Genomic DNA, 10,844 nt, shown 5'->3' on the forward strand with positions numbered 1-10,844 from the left:
ATGATCATGCCGCTCCCGAAGATGGAGATCAAAGGCACAAGATAATAATGGCCATATCACGTCACTATATGATTACATGTGATGCTTATCATGTTTCTATATCTTATTTGCTTAGAACGACGGTAGTAAATAAGATGATCCCTTCACTAAAATCTAAAGAAAAATGTTCCGCCTAGGTGTGCACTGTTGCGAAGGATCGTTGTCTCGAAGCACCACGTGATGATCGGGTGTGATAGATTCTAACGTTCGCATACAACGGGTTTAAGCCAGATTTACACACGCAAAACACTTAGGTCGAGTCGACGAGCCTAGCATGTATGGGCATGGTCTCGGAATACGAGAGACCGAAATGTCGAGCATGAGTCGTATGGTTGATATGATCAGCATGGAGATGCTCACCATTGATGACTAGTCTGTCTCACGTGATTGTCGGACATGGGCTAGTCGACATGGATCATGTATCACTTAGATGATTGGAGGGATGTCCATCTAAGTGGGAGTTCATTATATAAGTTTGATTAGATGAACTCTTGGCGCAGCCCTACCTCTCCCTCTTCTCCTCCTCCGCGATGCTTGGCGAAGCCCTGCCAGAGAATTGCATAGCTCCACCGCCACCCCGTCGTCGTGCTGCCGGAGCTCTCCCTCAACTTCTCCTCTCTCCTTGCTGGATCAAGGTGAAGGAGACGTCACAGGGCTACACGTGGGTTGAACGCGGAGGCACCGTTGTTCGGCGCTTATATTGAGATCTTCCGCGATCTGAATCTCTATGAGTACGACTCCATCAACCGCGTTCATAGTAACGCTTCCGCTTAGCGATCTTCAAAGGTATGAAGATGGTCTACAACCTCTGTCGTTGTTGGTTTCTCCTAGATAGATCTTGGTATGACGTAGGAAATTTTTTGAATTACTACTACATTACCCAACATACCCATCTGGAGGACCTGCCACTCGAGGAAAGCCCGAGTCAAGGGCCGCCACCACCGTCGGTGAGGAGTCCAACGCCACCCAAGATGTCGGTAGCCAGATATGGTCGCACGAGATCGAGCCACGACGACCAACACAGGTGCGCAACGGACGGCCCCTCACGCCGCCACAAGGATTCATCACGGGCGCGACACATGGCGAAACCCCGTTGTCGATGCCCAATGCCACGCCACCATGCCTCGTCACCGGTGTGTAGCCGCCTGCTGGAGTTGTCCACCCATGAGAGACCCGCCAGACGTGGGGAGAGGACCTCTCATCGCCGCCGACGCCAGCCGGGCTTCTCACCGCGGCGTGCCCTGGCGGCGGCGAGGATAAGGAATGGAGAGGAGGGGCCTTGCCGGCGATTCGGGTTGGCCCGCCAGGGCCGCTTGCGGAAGCGGGAGTGGGTCGGATCGATCAAGTATGGCTTCGCCTTGATCTTTAGAAGTTCTAGCGTGACATGCAACAACATGGTCTCTGCCTTGCAACTGAGAGTTGGGACACAAAGGTTTTGTCAAATCTTCCATTAATCTTGGAGACGGTTTTTTTTCGTTTTTGACCAAATTTCTCTCATCTTGCATAACCTCATCGCTCGATCTAGAATTGGCTTCATCTTTGCACATGCTTTCTGTCTAGCCTCAATGTTAATGACTTCTAGCCCTTCACCAATAATAACTTCTGTCATTTCACTGTAAAATGCCTAATGTGTAATTGTAGATGCAACATCCCTCTCCGACAATGACATTTGTGTGTTACCACATTTACATCTCGGAAAACCCGTCTTTACTTTCTCTTTGTCGTCATTTTCTCATGAGCGACTGGAAGAAACCTACTCATGCAGTGCCACATTGGCAAAACTTGGTGTCGCCCTCTGCCAATGCATTCAACTTAAATACATAGATCCCTAAGATATAAGACTACTAAGTAATTAAAATGAAAAAAAAACATGGAAAAAATGCCTTTTCCCTTCTCTTTCCCAAGAACACAAATCAGTTACTCCCTCCGCCTCAATAAAAAATGTTTGACCAAATTTATTTAAGAAAAATCAACAACTATAAAGGAAGGAGGATTTCCCTCCATACTCCCCACTCCCCAGAGTGTGAGATGAAGAGCATTCATATTACTGAAACTGAAGGGACTGTAATAATAATTATGGAATAGCGGAATTACATCTAGTCCTTCAGTTTTCCTCCATCGTCCTCTGATAATGTAGCCAATTCTACTCATCAAGAATATCTAAAGCAGATATTCTATGAGAAATTCTACCCTTTATCTTCTCATACAGAGCGGTGTGTGTAACTGATATGTGAATTTATATTTCGTAATTCATACTAGCTTATAAAGTCGGACACTACGCCTTTTCCTCTAAGAAGTCATCCTTTGTGCAACCAAATGGGTTGCAACTTGCAACAATTGAAGTAAAAAAAGTTGTCTGTGCACCCACGACCTGCTAAATTGAGCTCGTCGTCGTATTAATATTACACCGTATCTTCCATGAGAGATCCTGAAGATTTGGATCTTGCCTGCAAACATGTGGGTTTGCAATAATGTGATGGAAGGAACGAGCTCCGTTAAATATGCCCACCACTCTGCAGTGGTTCCATTCAATTTGGCCGTGAAAAACGATACAATAAGACTATCAGTCTCTAGAAAGGAGAAAAAACAACTTGGTTCAGTCTGGTGAGAACAACATGTATATGTATGGAAGACTAAGGGTGTCTTCAATATCGACCCGCAAACTTCTTGCTTGTGTCCGGACCGTATTGTCATTCAACACGGTTCTGTTTCGTACAGCGCGGTTTGAATGCATTTTTTTAGTAAATCGGAGACAAATGCGGGGGCTTTGTGGGAGTCCAGACCGCTCCAGAGCCCTCTTCTGACCGCACTCGATCATCCAAAATCCCTTCTTCCTCACCCACGCGTGTTCCCGCCCGACGTCGGTTGCCCGCATTCATGTCGTTGTGCGCTTCACATCGGCTCAGGCGGACGCGACCTCTCTGTACCTCCGCCATTGAAGCGATGCATCGGTTAAGGAGGTCACCCGCTGCATGCTCGTTTTAACACGCCTCGTCACATTCAAACGCCTATATTAAATCCGTGTGAAAGCCAAAAAAACCTACTTCGAACATATATTCATTTACAAGCGGGCCGGCATTAAACGCAACATCGGGCAAGCTCGTTCCGTCTGCCCTCTATTTAAACGAGGCCACACGTCGGGCAATAACCGCACCATCAAGTTCGCTCCTCATCTCCTTCTTCTCCACCCTTTCGATACAATCTGACGAGCAGACTAGCAGTTCTCCGGTGGGGAGCATGGCGGGCATCATTGACGCCATCGACGACGCCGAGTCATACCGCGCCTCATGTGCCTACGACGGCGTCGACGCGCATGTAGCCGCGCCATGCTAACAGAGAAAGAAGTCGGCTGCACGGACATCGACGAGGTGACAGCCAACACGTTTGCATCCGACATCATCATTAAGGAGAAGTAGAATACAGGAGGTCGCCCCCGCTTTGGTCCCAAGATGACCACCGTAGACGAGTCGCGGGCGTCCACAACCGATGTCTCGTCCTCTCTTGCCGGCCATCGTCGTTCCCGCTCCCAAAGCTTCACAAAAGCGGATACAACTCTTTCCCTTCGACTGAAGCATCCCCTTTGCCACTCCGACGAGCGGTGTAGCCAGAGATAAGGAAAGTGGGAGGAATATGCCTCCGGGGCTCCCAGCATGTGGAAGACAAACAGATCCGCCGCGATCGATCGTAGACTAATGTAGTGTATCCGTGTTGTGGGAACGAAGCTCTGTGCGACTATACATGCATATAGTTTTATCTTTTTAGGTAAAATAAATACGAAATGTAACTGTTTACATCCGGTTTGTATGGATCTGTCATGTTTACAAGGAATATGTCCATATTTACATGAATTTCATCCTATTTCTTAAAAAAGTGATTGCAATATATGCGGCTACGTGGACGGATGCAGAAAAAAAATTACAAATTGCCATTGCAGATGCCTAAAACCCCTAAAATAAACAGTGCAACTGAAGGAAGTTGGCGAGATGCATCAACACAAAACACTGCAGAACGATCCGCGCGCTGACTAAATCTGCGAGGTATTTCCGGATACGGAACTGCGGGCGTACGTGTACCGTACCAGCTAATTCATTAAGCGCTTCTCGAATGCTCGGCGCGTAGACCTACATAATGTAGGTCACGGATCGATCGTCGAGCCACGGAAGAAGAAGGTAGACCGGGAGAAAAATACTACGTACTGCGTGGGGCGCGCGTCCATAAAATAAGAAGAAGGCGTTGTTTAGTCCCACCAGACCAAAGCAAAAGATGGCATCATTAGGGCATATAAGCAAGCGCAAAAGCCTCCGCTGATGCGAGCTGGCGCAGCAGCCACATGCACGCGCGCGCAGCCCTTCCTCCTCGATCAGCATCTACGCTGAGGAAGAAGAAGAAGATGCCTCTCTCCATCCTCGATCATGTGCTCCGCGCGAGTAAACTAAGACCGCCGTGAGTAGAGTAATGGATACTCGCAGATCGGAAGCAACGGAAAGCTAGCTAGCTAGCGCTTCCATCGATCGGAATATTCGCGTACCAGTAGCCATAGGCTTACGGCTAGCTTAGCTTAACATGCATGTGCGGCTACGGTTTGACAGCCATGGCCAGCGACAAGCGAGCTCCTGTTGGTTGCCAGGTATGGCGCGGTGGGTGGCGCGTCCATGGCCGTGCCATGCTGCCAGCAGCCCGTTTCAATCAAGCGCGGAAAGCTACGCCGCTACTACGTACGGTGTAGTAGGAGTAGTACGTTTATTGATCAACGAACGAACGGAGCAAGAGCAACGCCAATGCATGCTTGCTTGCTTGCCTGATGCCAACGTGAAGGGCCTTTAAATGCTTAATGGAACCGGAGGGCCTGAAAGCTCCTTGATCTGACCGATGTCTAGCTACATGCACCATGTATACTGGAGTACGTACGTACCAGATGGACCGGCACCGGCAGGATCCAGTCCATCGGGTCGTGGTCTACGTAGTACGGTGCTGCAGTGGGTCCGGTAGTTGCACGTAGAGTACATACATACAGTTGCGTATCATCCATAATCCACATGCATCCCATCCTTCCGTTCAGCTGGCCCAGCCCAGCGGGCATGTAGTTGTAGGGGTCGTGCACACAAAAGCGACGTGACCGGTTACGTGGCGCGCCGGCAGCACCTTCTTAATTAAATGGATGGCCACACTTTACATCCTGTGTGGCTCGTGGTTTGTTCTAAATTGCATTACTACATTACATACATACGGCCTCGAGTTCTAAAGAGGGTCATGGGGCCAGCGTAGCGTCTTAATTAACGTGAAAATCATCCGCGTCGAATTGATTGTTGCGTTAATTAGTTATATACATGAAGCTCAGATCAGAGACATTCCTTGGTATAGCCGTATAGGCAGAGCCGGGCTGCAACTGCAAGCTACTCCTTCCTACTAGGGTGGTGGTGGTGATAGCTAGCTAGGTGGTTCAGGAATTGGAGCTCGATCAAATGGTCCATATGGCGCAGATAATAATAGTTTGATAGCTGCAGCTTGCCACGCCCGCGCAGCCGAGTAATTGAACCAGCGAAGGCACACGGTACGTCTCACCTACCGTGAACGCCGCTCCCTCCGACTGGGTTTCCTGGTCGATCGCCAGAATCTGATGGGCCCGTAAGATCGACGCGAGCCCTCGGGCTGGATGTGGACAAAACCCCAGAGTATCCTGTTAACATTTGTTTTAGGGGAGGGGATATTCCCACCATTTTCCTGGTCACTGTCAGTGTGTGTTGTCGTGAGCAAAAATGGCCGGTGGGCTCTCCCTCCCTCCACATCTTTTGTCGGCATGCCACGCATCCTGGTTCGGAGATCACCGTCGGTAAACGCTTTTACATTTCTTTACGGAGTAAGTACTATACATCCATATTTTATTGAAGAGTGGCGCAAATATCTCCGCAAGAAAAAAGTTACACGAAAGAAGCTTCTGAAGTCGTTTGCGGTTTGTAGTAAATGGGGATCGATGAGTTACGAAAGTGCAGCATGTACGTAAGACTTCGTGAAAGATTCTGCACCTTAAATTTTTTGGAGAGCCACATCCATAGTCGAACAGTTTCCCGTTGCCTAGCCATAATGGACTCTGTTAGGCCCCTTCTTTTTCCTTTCTTCTAATTACATCCTTGATCCATTAATTACCACCCCCTTATGTTTTTTTCATCATGTGCTACCTGTTATTTTCAATATATGCCACCCATCGCTGGATCTTTCAAAAAAAAAAAACAATGTGACACTGGGAGCCACAAACTATGTCGAAGGAAAATATTTCACCGAGACAACCTCTGCACCTCCTCTAAGGTCACACCACGACCACCATCATAAATAGATAGAACCATAGCATTATGTGAGGCACCATAATCTCATGTGTTGACAAAGGGCACTTCACTCTAAGACCTCTCCACCGCAACGAGCCTCCAAAAGAAAGGTCAACCAGTGGCACCGGGATGACCAAGGCAATGACGGGCACCACCATACGCTCCAATAAAACGACCATGCTCCAACCAAGACATCAAGCGACCAACAGCGGATCCATGGCTTCAAGGCAACGTCCCCAAGGGAAAACCACATCTAAGACATCGTCGTCATCCAATCCAGAAAAGGATTTGAGAATTTTTCTCCCAAACCACACCACGGACCGAGGTACGAAAGCTCCATGATGAAGCTTGTGAGAATACTTTTCCCGCCGCCGCAATCTTCTGTTCTGCCGTTATCCCATCAGGAGCCATGTCTCGGTGCCCTGTCGAAGAGGGGATCAATTATGGAGTGCCTCTATATCAACCTTGCTGTTTTCATGGTGATGTGTGGGTAGTATACCACATACCTGCGGGTCCGTATATATATATATGTATATTTATATTTTTATATATATAGTCGCGTTATTCGTCACCCTGGGTGAGGAGTAGTTATTCTTCACCTCCCTCTATTTTCACAATAATACACCGTAATTTTACGTTTCTTAAATTTTAATATTATCTCATATGTAAAAAGAGACCGTAAAAAAATACATAGTCACCGTAAAAAATATTTTATGTCAGGTAAAATTACAAACATAAAAATATAGTGTAAATTATACATAAAATGCGATTTTTCTAGTCTGATGATCTATATTTGTGTTTTCTTATGGCAAATTTTCCGTAGTTAATTAATATAAATGTATCTATTTGTATTTTAAATTTAATTTATTTATGAAATGGTCGTAAAATTACCTCGAGTGAGGAATAATTTATTCTGCACCCTAATAATAAAGCAAATTGGGTTTCTGGTCGTCCGTCGTGGCGTTTTTGCACAAAAGCCCCTGTCGTTTTCAGTAATCAACCCGCACTCCAGCAAATAAGTGAAAATAACGTTTCGTATTTCTGCCGCACGCTCCAGTCGAGCGACCGCACCTCCCAACCCTATCTGGATCCGCCGTCGGTCCTCATCCCGTCCTCCCCGCACCCCGGCCTACGTCGTCCCCCGCGCCACCTGAGTCCTCTGCGCGTGGTTCACCGACGTCGTTGTGGGGGCGGTGCGCGGGCACGAGGAGGCGCAGGAGGACGCCTGCCGCCGGCGCTCCGTCAAGGACTTGGCGAGGGCATGGGGCTTCGCGCGGGCACGAGGTGGCGCAGGAGGACGCGGGACGGCGGCTCTCCAACGAGGACTTGGCGAGGGCGGCGGCGAGCGACCGCATCTTCCCCAGATCTCCAAGAGGGCCATGGTGCCGCCGCCCCTCAATCTCGCCGGATCTGCCCGCATCCACATCAAATCCGCCGAAAATGGATCCACCCCAGCCAGATCTTCCCGGATCCGACCGAGCCCCGCCGTCGTCGCCATCGGCGGGCCATCCCGCTCGACCTGAAGCAGCGCCGCCACCTGTCCTTGCCCGCCTCTGCACGAGGACGACGCTCGTCCCGCTCGCTCGCAGCACTCCCCTGGGCCGCCGCCCCAGTCGGCCTAGCATCAAGCCAACGCCCATCCCGAGCCGCATTTTCTGCTGCTCCGTCACCGCCCACCCGTGGCACGAGCTTGAGATCAGCTTCGACTACACCACCATCTTCAGATGCGTAAGCACACTACTTCCTTTTTCAAATTGCTTCACCACATCATGCTGAAATTTGCAATGGCTGTTCATTCCATGTGTGCTTAGGTGATCGAGAAGCAAGGTCAAGTACGAACAGGTTGTCAGCGTGCAATGGTCAGAGATGCCGTCGCAACTTACATGTCGCAACCGTCCGCTCCATGCTAAGATTACGAGGCTCTGCCGATGTATCATGGCTCGTGCTCCAACAATGTCGGGCGGGGGTTTTCAGTTGTGGTTGGCTGGCCGCCACTCCAGCTCCACCATGGAAGACAACGAGCATATTGTTCAGTTGTTGCCTAGGCCATTCATTGTGCGTCACTACATTTATTTTATTCAGTGCTGAAACCTTTGGTGGTATCGATTAAAATAGTCCAATATGCATATACATATTAGATTTTAGTTGTTGGTCGTGGATTCATGGTCCTCCCACGTGTATTTCATTTTAGACATAGCAACTGAAGTACAAAAGAAACAAAACATCTGTAGACTACAGTTCCTAAAGCAAAATTGTTATAGGATTCAGTTACTATGCAAGTAAAGGCTAAATTAGTGAAAAGAGAATTTGGTTGCGTGTCCGACCAAATTTTTGGTTGCCTCTCGCACCAATATACAAGTAAATTTTTGGTTGTTGTAGCAAAACTATTATGTGATTCAGTTATTACAAGTAAATTTTCAGTTACTATACGCAAGACTGCTTTTTTTGGTTGCATATCTGACCAAATTTTGAGAGATACACTCATTATAGTGAATTGGCAATTGACAATAGAAGGTTTGCAAGTATTGGTCATGCAGGTAGTTGCTGCTGATGGTGGTGCTGTAGAAGCTGCATTATCTGTGTACCTGAAGAATCTTTCTGAAACTCTTGGATCCAAGGAACAAATGGTGATTACTGAATTTGTAGAATCTTTGTTGATCACTCCAAAGGTTTCATCAGTTATATTTATGTATAGATATATACTATACTTGCATCCTCAACCACATGGACATGGTTTACTAATGGAAGTGTGACTGTGTGATGACATGTTCTCTCTATTATTTTATTTTTATTTTTCATGATTAGCAAAATCCTTACAGCGGTAGTCTAGGGATGTTTTTGTCCCTATAATATCTACAATGTTGATTCTAGATTGCTTTTGCAAAGAGTACAGTTGAGCATGGCTTAGGTGCTGATCTTGTTTGTCATTGATGCGTGCTAAATTAGTAATTGAACCTATTAAGTTTTGAACGATGCTGAAAACATGTGGACACGCATATCTGCTATCTTATGCTATTGTTGGTATTTTGAAGCGCCGGAGGTCGACGCGAGGCGGATCTGGTCAGGATGCAGCGCGGCCGCTGACTCATTCAGTCGGCGGGACGGCTTAGGTATCACCCTATCCCTCATCTCTTGATCCCCTCTGCTATCTTGAGATGCACCTGGATGTGGGTGATTTCATGGCCTTTATGGCTTTGGAATCGGCCTCCCAAATGCAGTGAGCTCCTTGAGTACGGTCAGATTTCTCCCTCCTCCTCCTTCTGGCTCACCTATTCCTAGCGCTAGTTTTATTAAAAACGCAGATAAGAAAATGTGTGTAGGCAGATATTTGTAGCATACACATGGATTAGGCAATTGTTTTCCTATGCGTTTGATAAGTTAGCAGCTCCACTTATCTTTATGGGTGTTACTTAATTTTGGATACATTCACACCTGAACAACCGAAGCTCGTGTAATACTTAATGTTATTATAGTCATGCCCTTACAGTGTGATTTACTATCTACTTGCTCAGCATCCCTGCAAATAATATTTGTAATTTCTAACAAATTTCAGATACTCTGCTGACTTTATTTTTAAAGATTGACCCTAAGCGATGGTGCTTGGAGATAAACTTTTAGCTAAGATGTTATTCTGATGCTTTCTTTAATGAATTTTCCTAATGAAATCTGGGTATGTTCTTCACCTTTGTCATGTAATGCCCCATATTTGTGAGATGTTCTTTGCCATCGTACAAGGTACCTCATGCAATCTAAGTCAACTATTCTCCAGCAACTTTACCAGAAGAGAATTGAGGAAGCAGAAGTGACTTGCTGCTGAGAAATTTATGATATTTTAGGGCGATCAATGCTTCCTGGAAAGGATGTCACCGCCTTGCCGAACTGCAGTTCATGAAACGTATTCCTTTTCCAAAAAAATAAGTTCATGAAACGTACATTACAACAGTAGAAAATCGAGTCGGTTTAGTAATTCCAAACTTTGTTTTGTCTTTCCTTTTCTTGATGAAGCAACGAGTTATGATTATATTTCTTTATAGTTAGAAAGAAATTAGAAACATAAGATGTCCTAAGTTCAGTTGCATCAGAGATACCTGATAACATTTTTTTTAATTTCAAACAAATACAATTAGATGATTTTGTCTTTAAATTGAAAGCCTTTTGCGTTGACTACTTGACTAAACACGAACTTTCTAGGATTTTCATCTATATCACACTTCATGCTTATCGCACAGAAAATTCAATTATTTCTCAATCTGAAGTTTAGAGGAGCACATGATTTGCTGCCTATGCTTTGTTCCATACAATTTTCTTTTATTCAACTCTGTGTAAATAAATGATTATTAAAATTGAATTTGTTTTTGCAGGTGTTTTGTTAAAAGCTGAAATCCATCACAGCACATAATCCAAGGATGAAGACCCCCGGTGCTGAAGAACCGTTCGACTGGGCTTCATATCCATCGGAACATCGGGAGATCCCCAATGTTCATC

Source organism: Hordeum vulgare, chromosome 6H (genome assembly GCF_904849725.1).
Source record: "Hordeum vulgare subsp. vulgare chromosome 6H, MorexV3_pseudomolecules_assembly, whole genome shotgun sequence".
Taxonomy (NCBI): Eukaryota; Viridiplantae; Streptophyta; class Magnoliopsida; order Poales; family Poaceae; genus Hordeum; species Hordeum vulgare.